Below are 19,644 nucleotides of genomic sequence, written 5' to 3' on the forward strand. Positions count from 1 at the left end.
GTGACCTTTCCCTTCTGGGGGCCCATCTTTTTCTTTCTCTCTTTTTTTTTCTTTTTCTGTAACTACTTTGGTTTTTAATGGTCCTTGTTGTGATGTACAAGGCTGGACTCCAGCTGTTCTTCCCAAACCTCTGGGAGAGGCCTAGATACATCTCCTTCACATAAATCTTGAATCCAGTTCTAGGAGTCTTTGAGCCTGACCCTGATATGCCCAGGCAAGAGTTGATTAGAACCAGCAGAGGTGGAAAAGTCAGGTGCCAAGTTGTGTCCACTTCATAAAGACACCATCTGGCAGCAGCTGTCTCAACATGAGCTGCTGAGTGACATGCTTCCGTCTGAACACAGCAGGGCAGGGCTGGAGATGGACAATCTGACGTTGATATTTTTATAAGACTTTCCTAGGAAGACTGAAGTTGGGGCGGGGGTATAGATTTGCTGATGATATCTGAGGCCATTGAGAGGGGTCTCTGTTCTCCATAACATTGTATTTTACCTGATATGATTTTGTTAGCTATATAATTGAATAAATGCCACATCAATTTGTTATTTCTATACATTTGTCACCATGTTGTGTGGCTATGAGAGGCCATCATTCAAATGTGCTAATACTAAACTTTGATGACATCAGTTATTTAACTTTTAGTAAAATTGAGCATTTTAAAATTGAACTCTCATCAAAATCCTTGGGTGTGGCTGGTGACTAGTTCTGGTGAATGTGCTTTGAGCGAAATGATCTACGTCACTTCCTGACTGAGGCTCTTAAAAGTGCTTACTTAATCCCCTACTTCTCTCCCGCCAGAAACCATGTGCTGAGAGGACAGAACTACCCGACAGAGGCAGGTGGAACCCTCTAGTCAACCCAGGAAAGCAGGCTCCTCTCCCAAGCGTTTTGAAACCTAAATGGACTTGGTGAGAGCAAGCGAGCAAGCGAGCGAGTTTTACACACAGGCATTGAGATTTCCATTCCTGTGTGTTGTTACAATGCTCTGGTTGGAGGTGTCCCCTCCATAATCGTGTGGTAGAAAACTGATCCTCACATTCATCAGCTAATGGTAAGTAGAGGCTGGGCTTTGGGGAAGTGGTTGGGATTTGATGAGGTAGTAATGGTGAGGCTCTCGTGATATTAGTGTCTTTATAAGGAGATGAGAGACCTGAGCTTGCTCTTCTCGTCACGTGACACCATCTGCCCCGCTATGATGGAGGAAGCCCCCCCGCCACACACACACTAGCGGCTGCACAGATGTCCCCACCACGCTTTCGGAATTCCAGACCTAATTTAGAACCTCCAGAACCACAAACCAAACACATTTCCATTCTTTATAAATTACCCAATATCAGTCATTCTGTTATGGCAATAGAAATTGAACACCGATATTGTTCAGTCCTTTACTAGCATCTCTCGGAGGGAGACGAAAAGTCATTTGAGTGAGAAGCTAAGTAAACTATACTGTTTGTGGAGACCACTTGTTCAGGTCCTGAAACATCAGACTGGGAAGTGAATGAGAGCAGTAGTGAGTATGAGGCTGCCCTGCCCCCGTCTTGGTAATGGGGTAGAAGGATGGGGTATCAAGACACTTCAGTAATTGTTACTTAAAACAAGACTTAGACACTGTTGAAAAGTAAGTTGGTCTAATACTTTTAGAAGACAATTTTGTCAACATATATGGATAATTAAACTACATATTTTCCGGGGGGCTAAAGAGATGGTATAGAAGTTAATAATGGATATTGCTTACAGTGGATATGGATTTGCTTCCCAGCACCCACATGGTGGCTCACAGTTACCTGTAATTCCAGTTTCAGGGGATCTGATGCTTTCTTCTGGCCTCCACAGCACCTACACACATGTGGCACATGAACAGACAAGCAGACACACACACACACACACACACACACACACACAAATAAGAATAAATAAATCTTTAGGGAGCTAGAGAGATGCCTCAGCAGATAAGAGCACTGGCTGCTTTTCCAGAGTACTCAGTTCTGATTCCCAGCACCCACACAGTGGCTCCTCATGGGTGTATAATAACCTCTTCTGGGGGTACCAGTATGAATGTGGTACACAGACATACATGCAGGCAAAACATCAATACATGTATAATAATGAAATAATAATTTCAAATAGTTATAAATTATCCAAGTATGGTGACACATGCCTTTAATCCCAGCACTTGGGAGGCAGAAGCAGGTGGCTCTTTGTGAGTTTGGAGCTGGCTTGGTCCGTATAGTGAGTTTCAGGACAGCCAGAGCTACATAGTGAGACTCTGTCTCAAAAACAAAACAAAACAAAACAAAAAAGCCAAGCAACAAAGAACCCTAAAAACTACACAGTTTTTTTTTTGTTGTTGTTGCAGCAATGTCATTCCTAGAAATGGGGCCTCCAGAAATAGTTACATAAGTATTAAAATTAACATACGCAAATGTAACTATTACAAACTTATAATTACTATAAATACTCAGTAATAGGTAATTATCCAAAGAATAAGTCATTTCATTTGTCCCTTAGTGTATACGCAGATTTAATGGTGAGGACTGATTTATGCGTGGTAGAGAGTGATGGTCACTCCGAAAGGTAGCTTCTAAGATGGTCCCCAATGTCCCCGTCTTCCGGTTTTCATGCCATTGTGTCATCTCCACTTCTTGAGTATGGGCTAGACCTATTGGCTGGCTTTAACGCATAGACATGAGACAAGAAAGGGGACGCCATCTCCTGTCTCCATAAGGCCTGACTGTTTTACTCATTGCTCCCAGTGATTATGTTTTACTGGACTCGGGCTTTGGGGTGCAAGTTCTCAGGAGGCAGTGAGTGTCCTTTGCCAATCTCTTCCTGGTGCTCTCCTTTGGCTTCTTTTACTTCAGTCATTCTGAAGTGTCTTCCTCACTTTTCTTCATTGTTTCTTTGGGGCCACATGTCAGCATTTTAGGTTCCTTAGGGTAGCAATACACTGAATCGTAGGTCCTTTGGTTCTGGGTTACTTACCTTTTTTGGTGAATGGCTTTCTTACCACATACTGCTATTCACTTTATTTTAAATATTTTTACACTAATTTGTGTGTGTGTGTGTGTGTGTGTGTGTGTGTGTGTGTGTGTGTGTCCGCCCCTGTGCATGTACCATGGCACATATGTGGAGGTCAATGAACAACTTACAGGAGTCTATTCTCTCCTTCCACCATGTTTGTTGAACTCATGTCACCAGAAGTCTCAGTTACTCTTCTATTGATGTGAAAAGATATCATGACCAAGACAACTTGTAGAAAAAATAGTTTATTGGGGGCTTACATTTTCAGAGAGTGAGAGTCCTTGACCATCATGATGGCAGGCAGGCAGGCATGGCACTAGAGCAATGCCTGAGAGCTCAGATCTTGATCTACAAGCACCAGACAAATAGAACAACACACTGGGAATAGTGAGAGTGTTTTGAAACCTCAAATCCCACCCGAGTGATACACATTCTACAATAAGACCACACCTCCTAATCCTTCCCAAATAGTTCCACCAATGGGGAACAAGCATTCAAATATAGGAGTCTCTGGGGGCCATTTTCATTCAAACTACCACATCAGTTGAGTGCAAGCACCCTTACTCACTGAGCCATCTTGGCAGCCTATTGTTATTATTATTGTTGTTGTTATTATTATTTAGTGCTTATGTGTGTGCATGTTCATGCATGATGTGTTCATGTAGGCATGCACGCCACAGTGTCAATGTGGATGTCAGAAAACAACTTCGTGTGGGGTCAGTTCTCTCTTTCCACCTTTACTTGGGTTCCAGAGTTTGAACTCAGGTTGCCGGGCTTGTGCAACAGGCATCCTTTACTGCCGAGCCATCTTGACAGCTTTTGTATGGTCTTCTCCAGAGAGGCTGAAGCTTGCAGGCTGTGTTAGCTTTTCTGGACCCCAGGTGATGAGGCACAGCACTGTATTATGTTAGTGTAGGGTTATCCTCCCCACATACCCCTTATTTTTCAATAAGAACACTCCAAACAGTATTCACAATGCAAACCCGAGCAGACCGGAGCTTTCTTTCTCCAGGTCTCCTTGGTCTAAACAGGAGAACAGTTCCTTACTCAATAACAGAATAACTTGCTTTCTGAGAAATGCTCATTTGCCTCACCACTGATTTGGACCATCCTTAAATGAGAAGAACATCACTAGCAATTTCTATGGCCATACACTTCAGTATTAGTGACTTTTCTCATCACTGTGACCAAGCACCTGGTTAAGAATCAGCTTACAGAAAGAAGCATTTACTTTGATTTATAGTTTGAGGGGGGTATAGTCCACCATGGTGGGAAAGTCAGGGCAGCAGGAGTGTGAGGAAGCAGAATCAGGCGTTGGCTGCACATCTGGCCCTGGCACCCATGCAGCAGAGAGAGTACAGGAAGTGGGGCCAGGCAATAAAGCCTCAAGGTCTGCTCCCAGTGATCCACCCTGTTCCAGTGAGGATCCACCTCCTGAAGGTTCCGTAGCCTCCCCAGACAGCATCAGAGCTGGGGGCCAAGTGTTCAAACACATGAACCTAGGGGGGACATTTCACAGCTTCTCATGAAGGTCTGGGGTTTGCTTTCATGGTCCTGAACGAGTTTCTGACAGTCAGTGCCTAGGAAGGACACTTCATCTTGATATAGCCAGATGCCTAGGAAGCAGCACCAATAAGGTGGGTGAGATATTTGAGGATGGTTCCAGGAAGATGCTCTCAGTCTTAGAGTTCACATCCTCTTAGGAAGCCACTTGCCATTATATGAGCAATCCCGTGAAGAAGACCACACCCTGTCACCTTGCCTGGCATATAAAAGACACTCAAAGAGTAATTTTTGAGTATTTATGTTCACGTGTTCAATAAATATTTAAGAGACACCTGTACCCTGGGAGGTTTTTTTTTTCCCCTGTAGCTGGTGACTAGGAGACACAGGCTTCCCTTCAAAAAGGGTGTGGTGCAGGGAGGGTCTGAGAGGGCCGTGAGAGCATCTCTGGGGAGAGTTCTTAGGGTGTCTGAGGAAATGTGGCTGGAGTGGAAGAATAGAAATGGCGAATGGTAACATGTGGGCAGGGGTTGCACAGAGTCACACCTTTGGTGACGTCATTGACAGGGCTCATCAACGACATGAAAAGTAGAAGGGAGAGCATGTAAAGAAGGATGGCCACCTTCCTGTCTTTATGGTGCTGTTTACTGAGCTTAGAACCCGGGAAAATAACTGGGTGCATGGGAAAGATGAAGAGCCAATTTCACGCACATGGGTGGTACCTGGGGTGGAGCCCAGGACCTCACAAAGGCTAGGCAAATGGTCTGCCACTGGGACACAGAAGAGCTAACTTTGAGATATCTCAAAAAATATTCTGGAAGAGTTGCCCATGGAGTGGTTAGGTCGTGGGTGTGGCAGGCAAAAGTGAGTTCTGGGGTGAAGGCAATAAGCCAGGAACGGGAATGAGGAGGACATGGATGTTTTATAAATCTGTCTAAGATTGCAGAGAAGGGAATAGAGACAAGAACCAGGGCCTGGGATCTGAGTGAATCTGTGGAAATGTGCTTAGAAATATGCATAGCATTATGTGTGAGACGGAACACTCAGTCCTTATAAATTCTCATGATCATTGTTTTTGTTGTTAATAGAGACAGAGATGAAAGCAGAACATGGTGGTGTTCCAGAAGCCAAGAGAAGGGTGTGCTGAAAAAGAGCTGGCCAAATGCCACCGAGTTAGAAGCCGGACATGTCACAGTAGAAACAATTATTCAGAGAGTGGCCACTTAGGGTTTCCTCTGGAGGTATAGCACGATTCTTGACCCACTAACAGCCTTTGCTGTTCAGAGTACTCATAGGAGACCACTAAGTTTGGATGCGTTTTCAGCTTTTCAGCTGTAACTGAACCAACCAGCTGTGAGTTTGTGTTCTCTCTCTCTCTCTCTCTCTCTCTCTCTCTCTCTCTATATATATATATATATATATATATATATATATATTTGAGGGGCTCAGGAAGACTTGAGGGTGTATGCAGGAACAGGGTGGTGCCAATGAGGGCTTGGACAATGGGCTGGTGGTGCTTCACTTGTTAACAAGCAGACCTCACCATGAAAGGCCTAAGATAATCAGGACATGCAGGCCTAGACATCAGAGACTGAATGGATGTTGTTTGCGTGTCTATGTGCCTGTTTCCAGATGTGTGGGCACAATGAGAGAGCAAAGGTAGCCTGACACAACAGAGGCCATGGTTTAGGTATGCACATCCCCACTAGTCCATGGATGGAGGTACTTGAGCCCCAAAGCAGAAATGCTATAAGATGTGGAACTTTCAGGAGGAAGGCCTCAGTGTGAAGGAGGTGCTCAGCTTCTCAGTGGAGATGCTAGCCTTGGAGGAAATGAATGTAGTTCTCCTCATGGACTCCTTACTTGTGAGGGAAATGTTCCTGGCTCCTCCCTGCTCTCTGACTTCCTCTCTCACTGCTGAGACCTCTCTCCCTCTTGCTCCTGATATTGTGTTGACAACAGAGCTAGAAACATTGTTTGGATTTTCAGCTTCCAAAGATTGAGCTAAATAAACCTTTTATGATTACTTTTTTTTTTTTTTTTGAAGTATCAGCTTCCAGCATTTCCCTGCAGCAATGGACAACTGTCTGGTATAGGAAGCAACAGAAGGAAGACTCACTGCTCAAGTTTTCCCGACGTTTGCTCAGTTCGAGGCCATCACCACTGCATTTGGAGCAAGCAAGGCATCTCAAAAGTTCAGGACTCCTTTGTTGTGAGGGATAGACAGCAGGAGACGACCACATGCTGCTTCCCTGACATAAAGTGATTTGGGGACTTCTTGGATGTTGCGTATTGCATTGATGGCTTCACTTTAAGAAAACTCAATAATGAAAAAAATAAATGGAAATCTAAATTCTTGAGATAGCCTGGCGGTGGTGGCTCACGCTTTAATCCCAGCACTCAGGAGGCAGAGGCAGGCGGATCTTTGCGAGTTCCAGGCCAGCCTGGTCTACAGAGATCCAGGAAAGGTGCAAAGCTACACAGAGAAACCCTACCTTGAAAAACCAACCAACCAAACAAACAAAAAAAATCTTGAAATAAATATAAAATGGAAATGCGAGGGCAAAACTCCGGTTTTGAATTTCGTTTATGCCCTTCATCTGTTCCTCTCCACAAATCCGTATTGTTTCTCTACTGAATAGTTTATCTTGAGGCTCTGAAAAAAACCTCTCCCACAACCCCAGTGATAATTTCCATTTGAAAAGGTTTCCCAGCAACTTGTTAGGGATGTGCCTCTTCCACAGTCAGAAATGTGTCCACAGATGTTAGTTCAAGTGTAAATTGTACCAACCAGAGAGAGTCAAACTGAGGCATTTGCCTCTCTGAATTCATCTACGGCCACTTCTGATGGCTCACATTTTGACAGTTTTATTTTAATAGGTAACTATGTCTTTTAAATCTCGGGATAACTTTTTCCCCAGGTACTTAGTAGGGAGATGATCTCGACAGGAAGTTGGGCGCTTCCAATGTGAGTGAACTTCACCAGGCCAGTGATCAGAACCTTCCTAGAATTCTCCTGGCATTCTGAGGAGTGCGATGCTGACAACTTTGGGCCCTGCCCAGAAGAGAAAATAAATTCAGAGAACTTGCATTTGTTTCAAGTGGCCAAGGCCCCTTACACTCTCCTCCTGTCCCAGTAGAGTAGAATCCTAGTGACAGATCCCCAGTCTCTCGGAGAAACACCAGGCATGCTATGGTCCATGCCACTGTCCCCAGGCTCGTGTCCTGATAGACCCATAAGTCTCAAGCAGCCCCACAAGGCCAGTGGAACACTCCTCTTTTCTAAGTCTGAAGAAGGTGAGATCTTCTCTAGTCAACTCTTTATTTGTGTATGATCCAAAAATTAGGAGGTCAAAAACATTCTTTTCAATTATTTTTGAAAGTCTCAATTTTAATGCCTAAACTGCTGGACTTCCAGCTGGTTTCACAGACACACCTCCCTTTTGGCATTTCTGGCCAACTGTAAGCCATTCAGACGCTTCAGTAGGAGGAGGGGGTAGGGAGCACACAGTTCTTTCTTCTTGGGAGCTGCATGTAGTTTTGGCTCTTCGAGTGTCTCCTAGCACCATTGCTTAGCACACCATGACCACAAATAGGCCTCTTCCTGGTGGAGTGCTGTTAGCATGCTCCCGGAGAGACGCATTGTTTGAAGCAAATGTCTTCACTCCTACAGCCGTACTAAGAACAGACTTTTACCCACTTCTACCTGTGTGGCCACCCAGACTGTAAGTGTCTTGGAGCTTTGGAGCTCATAATTCAAGGAAACCACTCACATGCACAGATGAGAAATACATTCCTAGTTCATGTGTCACTGAGGGCTGGGCTGAAGAAATGGCAGCAAACAGCCCAAGGAAGGAGCAAGAAAAACCACAGCTTTGCCTACAAAAATTGGCCCTTTGAGGCCAAGTGTGCTAGTGCTTTGGGCAGGTTATATGCTCAAATTTGCTAAATCGTTTATAGGAATCGCGTTTAAAAACAGAAATCTTTCCTTGAGTGTCTGCGTTCTGAATTAGGAACATTTCGATTTCAACTTGGTTAGACTGTTTTGGTATAGCAAGGTGCAGGTGTCGGGAAAGGAAAAGCAGACTTCTGAGGAAATCCATTGCCTCACAGAGCAGCGGGCTCAAACTTTCAGTTATCCAATGCCTTCCAGTGGGTGTGGAGAGGACTTGAAGAATAGTATCTTCTCAGGGAAATGAGACCAAAATAGTCTGTTACTTTGATTTGTCAAAATAAGCAAAGAACCTTTACGTCATAGTTTCTTTTGGGGCCAAGGGCAGGTGAAGTTGTTGCCTATGGACCCTTTCACTGGAACATGAGTGGCAGGTGTGTTCACAGCCAGTCAGGAGGGAAAGCCCTGAAATCCAACTAGGAAAGCATAAAAAGCTCATCAGCCACTCAGATCCAGGCAGGAAAAAAAAGTAGAGTCTGGTGGACAATAGCCTAGGCAAAAAGGAGCCTTTTGGGCATAGTAGGGAGGAATCTAGGCATTAGAGCATCAGATATTGGCCCTTGAGTGAAGGCTAATTTTTCTTGATGCTTTTAGGATTTCTGCTTTGGTATAGATGGCCCAGAGTTTACAGGTACTGTTTCCTGGCTAAAAGAAGATGAGAGATCCATGGGTGATAATAGTGACAACAGAGATGTTTGCTGTGTTTACAATTCTACACACTTGAACATAGTCCTCTTCAGCGACATTCATCCTGATATTTTATTATTTTTATTTTATTTACTTTGCAGACAGAGAAAACAGGATAGGTGACCTATAAAATGAATGGTGGAGCTGGGATTTGAACCCAGGCAGTCTGACCCAGCATCCCAACTCATAACTCTTTTTCTTGGCCTCTTTTGTTCAACATACACGTTAAGTGGTCTTTCTGATGAACCCACTACGGAGCCCACTATGAACCCACTAAGTCAACTTGGAATCATACACTTCAAATATCAGTGTTCGGTCAGCCAAAATCCCTAGCAGCTGAGAAGCATGAAAACAGTGAGCCCTTGTGACTTGGTGTAGAAATGGTTTCATTGTTACTTGCCTCAAGAATGTGTTATTTGAACTTTTGTGCTCTTTCAAAGTGTTCTCTTAAGATGGTGTAGGAAAAGGAGACCTCTGGGAATCTTTTCAGACATTTGACTTTTGTGTGGTTAGTCCTTCAGGGTTGGTAGCGAGTGACCATCTCAAAAGCTACCACATACTAAGCACTGAGGCAGTGGGCTCTGAGTTCACATTCTCCTGCATCATTTCCCTAGATTTTGACTATGTCTATAAGACAGGTCATATAGTCCATTTGAGATATGAGGAAATGGATATGGGAATTAAATAACTTGCTTACTCAATGTCCTCAAACAAGAAAACCATAAACTAGATTTGCAGATGTGTCCTTATTCTTCAACACCACAATAGATATGTTAGCACTTAGTGACAGTTGTCTGGATAAGAATGTGAACATTGCTTCATCGATTTCTCAATCCAAGTCAAAGAATTGTGATGCCTTTGTAGTGTATCGACTTGGCTAGGCTGGGCTGAAAATTAATAATTTTGTATGTGTCTGGTGACAGGAGAATCACAAAGAAAATTCTTGGGCCAGAGGAGAAGCTACCACCATATTGTAGCTCACGTATGGTTACCGAACCTCTGAGCCTCCTTGTGGTGGGGGCCAAACAGTGGCCAAGCCTATCATTGCTCTCTTTCTCCTGGGTTCTCCTTCATTTTTCCCACTTCTGGGTCAGGTGAGTTGAGTTTTGGGAGAAAGGGCCCTGCTTTTTGTCAAGCACCAAGATTAGTCACGGGTTTGGTTCTACACTTGTGCAATTCCAGCTGTGCCCCTGCTTCTGGCCTGCACTTAATCTCTATTACATCCATTTCCTCTCTGCATTGCCTGTCCCAAGGACTCCAAACTCTAGCATCAGACACAGTGATGAAAGCTTTACAAAGACTGCTCCTCCAGCTTCCACAAGACCAAGTCCTTAGAGAAAATTATTGACTAACATGATCCTCCGATCACCTCTACTTTCTCTGCATGGCCCATACCCAGTGTCTTAGTTAGGGTTTCTATTACTGCAATAAAGTGCCATGACCAAAAGCAACTTGGGGAGGAAAGTGTTTATTACATCTTTCAGATTATATGTTTATCACTGAGGAAAGCCAGGGTAGGAACTCGGGTCAGGAACCTGGAAGCAGCAGTTAATGCACAGGCCATGGAGGAATGTTGCTGACTGGCTTGCTCAGCTTGCTATATTATAGCACCCATGACCACCAGCCCAGCAGTGGCACCACCCACAGTGAGCTGCCCCCTCCACCGACCATTAGTCAAGAAAATGCACTTCAGGCTTCCCACAGGCCAATATAGTAGAGGCATTTTCTCAAGGGAGAGTCCTTCTTCAAAAATGTCTAGCTTGTTTCCTAATTTCCTAAAGAAAGTCATATCTTTGTGGGATTAGAACAATGGTGATGATGACCAACATTTAGATTGTTACCACAATGTACTATGAACAGCTCCAAGCACTTGCCACATATCAACTCATTAAACTACCACAAGAACTTATGAGTAGAACTGCTGTTTCAAATAAAGAAACATAGAGAAGTTAACTTGACCAAGATCACACCACTAGTAAAATGATGTAAAAATCTGAATCCAGAACGTGTGTGTCTAGAAACTGCTCTTTGAAATTTTGCCATATCTCTATCTTGAAAACACACATAGACGTGGATACATATGCACACTCTCCGAAAGCCTAGGTGGCGATCATATAGGAAACAGCCATAACAAGGGTGAATGATGTCATTGCCTGCACTTCCCTGTCATGTGGCAGCACCTACTGTCCTCACTGCTGACTGGAGTTGCCAACTGTGTTTCAGAAGTGAGAGCTGTGAGTAGGTGAAAGGTGGGCAGAACCACAGGGAAGCTTTGGTGTCAAAAGAATGAAAAGATGAAGAAAGGTGGGGTACTTTGAATGGCTTCCAGGCTTAAACCACTTCAATGGTCATAAAATGATAACAATTCTCCTCGAAGTTCATGAAATGGAAACGGCAATGACTGAAACAAGGACCACTAGATGTATTACCTAGCTCTAGCAAGGATATTTTAGGAATGGGTTAACTCTCCAAGTTGGTCATAATTCTCTATCACACATGATGACTATGAGCAAGACAGAGTCTGGCTCATGTTGTCCAGTGACTCTCATTTGTTAGAAGTGACAGGGTTCTTTACTGCTGTTATAAAGCTCATCTGTTATAAGTGCATGTCATTTCTCAGTATCAGGTCACACCCGAAAGCCAGGAATCTCCCCGCTTAGCACAGGTAGACTACACTTGGGAGTGTTGATGACTTAAGCAAAAAGTTTTCCACCTCAGGCCTAGTGATTGATGGCTTCTCCATCTGCACATAAAAGCAATGTTTAAACCTTGGTGTGAATGGGTCCTTAGCACCTGCAGCTTCCAAACAACTGCAGACTGTCCTCAAAACAGCCACAAATCTAACACAAAGACAAGAACATCGTCTGTGAGCCAGCTTTTATTTCTCTCCTGCTTAGTAAGCTTGGTGAAGTCCTTCACATATGCTGTTGGCTGTCCTTTGTGGTTTAGTAGCAGGCCACAGAATGGCCACAGACTGAGTCTGTGGCTTGTTCCCACTGTAACTTCTCACAGCTGGAAAGGGGACCCATCCCCACAGATAATATAAAGGCCAATTTCATTATCTTTTAGATCCAATGATATAATTAGACATAATTGACTTTTGGCTTTTCTTCAGATTATCTGGAATACTTTTGAGGGAAATGAGAAAGTTTTTTATTATATTGTTCTTTAAAAATTATTCTGCAAGTTGATCCATACTTGACTATCAAAGATTCCTCTTTAGTCAACTAACGTTCTTAGTTTTACAAATACTATGTGTGCCGTACTTACTGTGTACAGGTCCATATATACCATAAGTGTGTGTATACAGGCAAGCATATACCTCAGTCACACCATGTGAACACACACTTTGAGTCATGCTACTACTCAAGTTACTACTATTTGCTCTCCCTAAACCCTGAGCTTCTGGAGCTCAAAGCACTGTGGCTTCTGTCCTGCCGACAAACTGTGCTCTCCACTGTCTTCAGAGTTATTGTAAAAAGCAACCCAGACTGCATCAGTCTCCTGATGGTCGCTTTCTGGTGGCTTGCCACTGCCACGGGAGTGAAATCCACGTCGCCATAGTCTGTACGGTCAGTGCCACCCGACCTGGATCCCGCCTTTATTCCTCACCCTGCCTCTCAGAAGCCCTTTTGCTTGTTACCCACAACCACCCCAGATCTCAGCATGGATAGCTTGTTCTGTTCTTAATTAATTATGACATCAATTAAACTCAAACAACGCTTTCCTGAGAAGCTCCTGGGCCACTCTGGCTAAAGCAGCAACTTCTCTTCCCTCATTATCCTAGTACGTTATTGTCTTTTGAAGAGAATGTATCTGTGTCTGAAATGACTGTGTAAGATCACTCCACAATCCTGTGTGTGCCAGGAGGAGAACGTGCTGACCCAGTGTGCGCTGCAGCTAGACACACGTGGGCACGTGTGCTCAGAGAGTTCTTTGTCCACCAGGGAGGCAGCGGGTGGAAGCTTGTCCCTGGCTTTTTTTCCTCCTGAAGGCTTGAGTCACAATCAGTGCTGACTGACACTTGAGGAATCAGAGGCTCTGCTGGAGATGTTGTTTGTTCCATATTCCATCCCTTTAGCCAAGGGTCATCCATTAAACTGTGCCACATGTTGAAAAGCTCATTCTTATCTGTGTAGCGTGTCTTAATGTTGAACAGCCCTATTGTTTTCCCTAAAATGAACCCAAATATTCATTTCTTATGCTGAATTTGGGGCTTGGTATTGTTTTGAGAACCACACAAGGTAAGCCCTCCTTCTTCTCTACACAGAAGTACTGTCATGACTGAATATGACCTCCTGTCAGCTCAATCTGTGTAAGCTCAGCAGCTCCCTGCATGCACTTTTAGCAGGTATTTATTGTAATATTTTCCTTAAAACATTTGGTTTGTTACCTTTATTAATCCCCCATCCCTTTTTAATTTCTCATGCTATCATTAAATAAATTCTGCCATCAAAAGTAAAAACAAACAAACAAACAAAAACAAAAAACAACAACAACAAAACAATAGAGTGGAAGAAAAACCACGAACAGAAAAACCTTTAAAAGGTTGAGCATTGTGATTATGTTCTAGGAAGGCAGGGTTCTTATTCTTAATAAGATGTATTTTTTCACTCTGCCCTTTATCTTAACCTTGTTAATGTTTGCCTGAATATAGATCTGAGCGAAAAGGCTTTTAGAGCGGTCCCTATATTTCTTTCTTTGTAGTTGGTGAAGACAGACGGGCTTGCAGGTATGACCTTCCCTCTAGACTCTCGTCAGCAGCCTCCTGGGAGCAAGAACTTCCTTGACTGGATGATTCTATTCAAAATCTCAACAAAGAAGGGTCATTTCCCAACACTGTATGCTGTCTAAAAGACCACCCCCTTTTTTGGTTTCTCCTCAAGTCAGTAACAATTACAGTATAAAAGGCTGGACAGGGACGTAGCTCAGTTGTAGAGTTATACTTGCCTGACATGCATGAAGCCCTGGGTTAAATCCTCAATGCTGCTTAAAACCATATGTCTGGTATATACCTGTAAACCCAGCACTTGAGAGATGGAGACAGGAGGATCGTAAATTCAAGGTAATCCCTGGCTACATATTGAGTTCCAGGCCAGTCTGGCATGCATGAGAACCTGCCTTAGTAAAAGAATAAACAATCAATGAAATCCTAATGGAACTACCAGGACCTTTATTCAACAGCCACAGAAAAACAAAACAAAAAAAATCTCAAAATTTGTGTGGGAGCACAAAAGACCACGGATCACCAAAGCAATCCTGAATAAAAGAACACAGCAGGAGGACTCATCATAACTGGGATCATAGTATACCACAAAGCATAGTAACCAAAGCTGTGTGATACTAGCACAAAAGCAGACACAGAGACTGATGATAGAATTGAAAAGTAGACCCAGACATAGGTCCCATTTGGCTAGAATGACCCCATGTAACTACAGCGATGTGATCTTTAACAAGAACACCCAAAGTATACATTAGAGAACAGACAGCATCTTCAACAAATGGTACTAGGAAACCTATATTTCAACACGCAGGAGAACAAATCTATATCCTTATGTCTTACTCTGCACAAACCTCAACTCCAAAGGATCAAGGACTTCACCCCCAAAATCTGATATCCTGAACACACTAGAGGAAACTGTAGAGAGCACACTATGACTCCTAAGCACAGGGAAGTGCAGAATAGCATAGTGGTTGCTCAGGGAATAAGACCAACAGTTGACCAACGAGACCTCATGAAACTGGAACACATCTGTAAAGGAACGGAAGTGGTCAGTCCAGTGAATAGGGAGGGCACAGAATGGGAGCAAACCTTTGCCAGTTAGATGCCTGACAGAAGATTAGTGTAGGAATATACAAAGAACTCACGAAGCTAAACACCAAAGAAATAAACAACCCGGCTGAAAACTGCACTGTGGAGCTGGATGGACAGGTCTCAAAATAAGAAATACAAAATGTTCAACATCCGTAATCACCAGGAACCGCACATTAACAGTTCATTAAGATTCCACCTCGTTCCAGTCGGAACGGCCATCACCAGGAAAATAAATGATGAAACACATGCTGGTGTGGATGTTGGGAGGGGGAGCACTCATCCACGGCTGGTGGCAGTATAAACTAATGCAGCCATTCTGGAAACCAATCTGGAGTTTTCTTTAAAGATACAAAAACTATAAATAGGTTTATCATTTGACCCAGCTATCTCACTCTGCACACAGACCTGAAGGGCTCGATCTCCTGCAGCAGACATACTTGCTCGGTGATATTCACTACTGCTCTGTTCACAAATAGCCAGGAAATGGAATCAACCTACCTGTCCATTAAATGATCATGAAAGTCTGGTACACATACACAATGGAATACTGCTCAGCTGCAAAGAATATTAAACCATGAAATATGCAGGTCAATGGATGGAACTGGAGACATTTATACTGAGTGAGGTCGCCCTGGTGCAGAAAGGCAAGTTTTGCATGTGCTCTCTCTCTCTCATTTGAGGGCCACTAGCTTCAAATCTTTTGTTTTGTGGGTATGACACGAAGTAGGCAAGGAAGCTAGGGAACGCGAAATGGGCCATAGATAGGGAAGAGGGGAGGGTGGGAGGGTGGGATACATTTAAAGCAGTGGGATAGTAGAATATGGGAAAAAATATAAGTAGAAAGGGGGCATACTAGGGATGAAAGGGTTGGGCATGTAGAGAAGCGATGGAGAGGTAGAAATGAGTGGCCAGGAGAAAGCATAAGCAAAATAAAGTGTGTGTAAAGAAGCTACTTGAGAATTAGTTTGAGTTGAGTTACAACTCAAACTAATATATGTATATATTACTTTGCATGTAACAACACTGACCTTCCAGGCAAGATGAGCAACTGGTGTAATAGTGACATGATCATTTATGGGGAAACCAACATATATATATATATATATATATATATACATACATATATATATATGTATGTATATATATATATGTATGTATATATATATGTATGTATACATAGGCAGTAAAACACCTGATATGAATGAAAACAGGAGGGTACTGAAACCTAAGGTCTCATTAAGTGGGGCTGGGATGGGGAGGGAAAGAAAAAGAGGTAGTGGGTGAATTGACCAAATGTAAGGATGCAGGAAGAAGCCTTAGCAAAATTCCACTAGTCTGTAAGCTAATTAAAAGTATTATGTTTTTTTTAAAAAAAGGGTTTCAACGAAGCACCTCGACATTGATAAAGAACACTGCTCACAGATGACATGGTCTATTGAATAAAAATCTCAGTAGCAGTCTCAGTTACAGCCCTACCAGTTAATGGCCAGGGAGGCCCCAGAGGCCCCCCAAACAATGCAGGTTGTTGTCATGGCTCTTGGTTTCCCACCATAGCTAGAGATAAGACCCTGTTGCCGAAGACGCTGCATGTGTTGTTGCAGAACATAGAAAAGTCACATTTGAACGGACCAGGAAACTCTCCTTGCTGGCTAGATTTCATAGGGCCAGAAGGTGCTCTCCAGGCTGCTGGAGGGGAAAAGACACCAATGGCCTTATCTCCTCCAGGACCTTGCATAGGACAACCACTGACCTTCTAGGCAAGATGAGCAACCGGTGTAATAGTGACATGATCGTTTACGGGGAAACCAACCATTCTCTTGTTTGGATTTGAGGTTTGTTTTTACAAATTCATGCCTGGTACTGATGAAAACAACAACAACAACAACAACCCATGGCTACGGAAGTCATAGGCCCTAAGCTAGAACCTACTCCTGTTGTTTTTTTTTTTTCTTTCTAAATGCTGTGTATTAAACTGACTTCTTTACGTTTATATCCATTGACTTGTGCTGCTTCCATGTTGGCTGGAGGAGCTCCTTATTACAGTGTATGATGGTTAGTGTAGAGATGAACAACTTGTCCTATGTGCCGAAAATAAACAACTGTGTGTGTTTAGCTGTAGGTAGCACCTGTATCAACCCTCTTCCCAAGGTCCAAGGAATGTCATGGAAGAGGGAGCAGAGGTAGAGAGAGGATGGGGAGGAGAGCTGTGAACTGTCCCCTGGGTATGCCATGGTTGTACACATTAACTCATAGTAGTTTTGCTTACCTATGCAAGAACTCCTCAAGATTAAGCCAGTTAAAAATTCCAGCATGGAGAGAGAAGAGGCTTTTCCAGTTTCACCCCCAGCGGAGGAGCTAATGCCAGTTTGTAGCTTCTGGGGAAGGGAGAGTTGTTTTTCTTTAGGAGTGTTAGCCAGTTGGTAGGTCCCTTAAGCCCCAGGGATAACCCCATGCCCGCATGCATACAGAAGCACTAATTGGACACAGTGGCTTAAAAAGTAAGCAGTGGCCTTGAGATGGGTCTGTGGATAAAGCGGTTGCTGCCAAGCCCCATGACCTGAGTTCAATTCCCCAGGCCTCCCATGGTGGAACAAAAGAACTGACTTCTATAAGTTTACTGTGCCCTCTGCACACATGCTGTGGTGTGTGCAGGCTAACTTCCCAGGGCGCGCACACACGCGCGTGCACACACACTAAATAAATAAATAAATAAATAAAGTGCAATAAATTTAAAAATGTCAGAAGTAAATGAAAATCTGTGAAAGCAGCACATGAAGTTGGAAGAGAGGTGTGAGGGGTATCCTCGTGGGGATGAGAGACAGGGGGCGAGTGAGAGAGGCATATGATCAAGACACATTTATACATGCATGACATCCTCAAGGAATAAATGAAAATTAAAATAAAAAGGACTCTGGATTCACTATAAAACAAGACCTTCAGAGGGTGACCAAGGGGACAATCGTCCCTTCTGGGAGCTCTCTGAAAGCACTTTGCTCCATGCACTTTGGATGGCATGGGAATCACTCGGCTCAGCTGCAATGACTTGAGTGGAGGCCAAGGAACTCTGCCGTCAAAGTAAACAAAACAAGACACTTCAACTTAAAACAAAACAACAACAACAAAAAAAGTAGGCCAAGAACGGTTTACTTTTTATTTTATTTTTTTTTCTATTCCAAATAACCAGGTTCCTTAAAACCTATTCTGTGCGGCAGAGTTCTATTTTTAAAGTGAAGTAAAATGCAGGCCAGCCTGTTTTTCGGAGTAAGTAAGGACATCACAGGAAATGGAGTTCTTTGGTGCCGAGGGTTTCTTGTGAGCAGTGTCTTTCTGATGTGTGGCACTTAAATTCCTGAGATCCATGGCTCAGAGGATCTTTCACCGTGGGCAGCTGGGGAGGGTTGGTGGGGTTTGAGAAGCTGGAGTGACCTCGATGGTCACAGATGTGTTTCCGGTCTCCGAGGCTCCCTCTGCCAACCTCATAATCAAGGCAGAGTTGGATAGCGTTGCCCTACTTCCACACACCTCTTGGCTGGGCTCATAGGTTTGGACCAGCAACTCCTTTTCCAGGCCAAAGCTACCTTAATCTCAATTTCAATCATATAAAATTTTATAGCGGTATTAATGGCAGATGGGGTGGAGGAGGGTGCATAACCCAAGTGATGACTCTACGCACTTCATCATCCGGCTTGACTGACAGGAGATCGTGTTCAGCAGCTCCATGCAGCTGGAAGGAAATGCAGATTTGTTCAGTTCGAGGCGTTTTTGCCTTGGTTATTCATTTGGGTACATTTACGCAAAAAGAAAGATTTTTTTAAAAAAAAAGAAATATGGGATTATCATTAATTTTTAGAATCCTGTTAAGGTATAAGTTCCCTCTAATGGCCATGGTGAATACTTAATAATTAATTTTTCAATGCTAGGGATTGAACTGAATCTAAAATCTCATGGGTGTCAGGGAATTGCTCAACCACCCAACCATGTTTCCAGCTTGGCCATGGCATGTTTTATAGACAGACTCCGCTATGTTATGCATGTGTGCATTCGTGTGTGTATGTGTGTGTGTGTGTGTGTGTGTGTGTGTGTGTGTGTGTGTGTGTAGGTACATCAGAAGACAACTTGAAAGAGTATCTCATTCTACCATGTAGGTCCCAGGGATGTGTGGTTGATATATTGTGCACCCCAATAAACTAATCTGGGGGTCAGAGAACGGAGCAGCCATAATATTAAACATAGAGGTTAGGCAGTGGTAGCACATGCCTTTAATCCTAGCATTCCAGAGGTAGAGATCTGTCTGGATATCCGTGAGTTCAAGGCCACACTGGAAACAGTCAGGCATGGTGACTCATGCCTTTAATCCCAGGAAGTGATGGCAGGAGGCAGAAAGGTATATAAGGCATGAGGACCAGGAACTAGGCTGGTTAAGCTTTTAGGCTTTGAGCAGCAGTTCAGCTGAGATTAATTCTGGGTGAGGACACAGAAGCTTCCAGTCTGAGGAAAGAGGATCAGCTGAGGAATCGGCAAGGTGAGATGGCTGTGGCTTGTTCTGCTTCTCTGATCTTCCAGCGTTCACCCCAATACCTGTCTCCCAGGTTAGATTTTATTAAGAAGACCATTTAAGATTGATGCTACAGTGATGGAATTCGGATCCTAAGGCTTGGCAGCAAGT

The 19,644-nt window shown here is 43.6% G+C and overlaps 1 long non-coding RNA gene across 1 annotated transcript; it reads left to right on the plus strand.

Moving 5' to 3' along the window:
• The first annotated feature begins 823 nt into the window (after positions 1 to 823).
• On the plus strand, positions 824 to 6,888 carry LOC121832056 (uncharacterized). The gene is made up of 3 exons (XR_006075576.2): positions 824 to 1,051; positions 5,613 to 5,877; positions 6,572 to 6,888. It is a non-coding gene; the product is annotated as an uncharacterized LOC121832056 (long non-coding RNA).
• Positions 6,889 to 19,644: the final 12,756 nt, after the last annotated feature.

This window comes from Peromyscus maniculatus, chromosome 9 (assembly GCF_049852395.1).
Source record: "Peromyscus maniculatus bairdii isolate BWxNUB_F1_BW_parent chromosome 9, HU_Pman_BW_mat_3.1, whole genome shotgun sequence".
In the NCBI taxonomy this organism is placed as follows: domain Eukaryota; kingdom Metazoa; phylum Chordata; class Mammalia; order Rodentia; family Cricetidae; genus Peromyscus; species Peromyscus maniculatus.